This window comes from Nanorana parkeri, unplaced genomic scaffold, assembly GCF_000935625.1.
Source record: "Nanorana parkeri isolate BGI_ZX_2015 unplaced genomic scaffold, ASM93562v1 scaffold1279, whole genome shotgun sequence".
Classification (NCBI taxonomy): domain Eukaryota; kingdom Metazoa; phylum Chordata; class Amphibia; order Anura; family Dicroglossidae; genus Nanorana; species Nanorana parkeri.
This window is the reverse complement of record NW_017307547.1, coordinates 394,191-396,074: the sequence shown is the minus strand read 5'-3', so window position 1 is coordinate 396,074 and position 1,884 is coordinate 394,191. Positions and strand designations below refer to the sequence as shown.

Sequence of the window (1,884 nt, the reverse complement as noted above, 5' to 3'; positions counted from 1 at the left end):
GCAGACCTTAGTCAAAGGCTTTTCTCCTCTGGATGGCGCTTGCTCTGCCTGGCCAGTCACAATGTGGAGGAGCTTTTGTCTCCCTCTCTGCTGGACGCCAGAACAAAAGCATTTTGTACTTAGCGGAGCCGTGTAGAGACTCCGAGGACAATGTGATGAAGAAGTGCAGAGGCCTCTGGAGGGTCATTGTTGTCATTGGAAGCCTGTTGATTGCGGCAGGAATTTGGTGCTCTGAGGCCCGGTGGAGAATGGAGGGGTCCTGGATAAGGCTTCGTACGAAGACGGACAGGATCAGTGCAATGGCTTTGTAGGCTCCAGCCTAGGGCAGCGACATTCTAGCGTACACCCCATCTTCCTGAGGGGACAACTATAGGACAAAGCATGTCGGCAAAGGTCCCACTCCCACTCTCTCAATGTTTATAAAAGACAGTGATGGGCTTTCTGTGGGAAGGGGGTGATTGGGAATATAACTGCTGCCTCACAAGGGGGGTCCCAGAGCACTGGCCCACTGGTAACAAGTGACGTCCCTGATGCTTTAGAGCCATGACTGGGTGGAAGTAGATGCCTTTGTTTGGGGTGGAGTGTACCTTTAAGCTCCCGGTAACAAATGCTTCCTTTGCAGTTTGCAGATTTTAGTATGTTGCAAGCGAGATTAGGAAATGTCATGCTTGACCGCCCTCCCTCCCCCTCCTCCTCCGGGCCCAGCATACAGTCCCAGCTGAGATAAGTGAGAACTTTTCTAATCTCTCAGAAGAGCCTCTTGTACATATTTGTCATATCAGCGCTCCTCAGACGTCTTCTGAATTCAGGAGTGCACCACAAGGAATGCAAATAAGATTTGATTTCCTCGTCTTGCAGGGACTTCTCATGTCTTATAGTGATAGTCCTGCAGACGCCTCGGCTCCTGCAGGCACATTGCTATCTTGTGGACCCCCGGGCTCCTGCAGGCACATTGCTATCTTGTGGACCCCCGGGCTCCTGCAGGCACATTGCTATCTTGTGGACCCCCAGTCTCCTGACGATACCCCAGGCTCTTATAAACGTCCTGGGCTCCTCTGGACACCTTGAGCTCCTGCAGGCATCCCACACTCCTGTGGACACCCCCGAGCTCCAGTGGACACTCTTGGCTCCTGTGCACACTCATAGCTCCAGTGCACACCCTGGGCCCTTGCATACACTCTGGGCCCCTATATACACTCTGGGACCCTGCGGACAACCCGGCCCCCTACTGATACACTGGTCCCCTGCTGATGCCCCTGGTCCCCTGCAGACACCCTGGCCCCCTGCTGATACACTGGCTTCTGGGGACACTCAGGCCCCTGCAAACACTCTGGAACCCTGTGGACTCCCTGGCCCCCTTCAGACACCGGGCCCCCTGCTGATACACTGGCTTTTGTGGATGCCTCAGGCCCCCTGCAGACACCGGGCCCCGTGCTGATACACTGGTCCCCTGCAGATACCCGGCCTCCTGCTGATACACTGGTCCCCTGCAGACACCTGGCCCCGTGCTGATACACTGGTCCCCTGCAGATACCCCACATATATCTGCAGATGCGTGCAGCGGAGATCTCTGTTTTTTGGGGAAACGTTGCAGCCAGCGTTGATTTGCGCGTCTTCTTCTTCTACCGGCTGAGCGGCGAGGAATTTTTCGCGCCCCCCATTTGTAGGTCGTTCGTGTGGGTTCTCTGCAGCTGAATTTACAAGTCGCTACTCCTAACACGCAGGGTGACACCTCGCGTCTCACAGTCCCGCCGTTTGCATCGTTTATCGCGCCGTCGGATCAGGTGATCCGTAGACACCTCTTCAGCTCCCGATAGTAACACCAATTCTGGTATTTTTACAGCTGGAGTGTGACACGTTCCTGCATAATTAATGGAGATAATT

The 1,884-nt window shown here is 54.7% G+C and overlaps 1 protein-coding gene across 1 annotated transcript in view; it reads left to right on the top strand.

Annotated features, from left to right (window-relative positions):
* PREX1 (phosphatidylinositol-3,4,5-trisphosphate dependent Rac exchange factor 1) overlaps positions 1-1,884 on the top strand; it is a 138,555-nt gene that overhangs the window by 27,615 nt on the left and 109,056 nt on the right. The gene's annotated exons all lie outside the window — the stretch shown is intronic.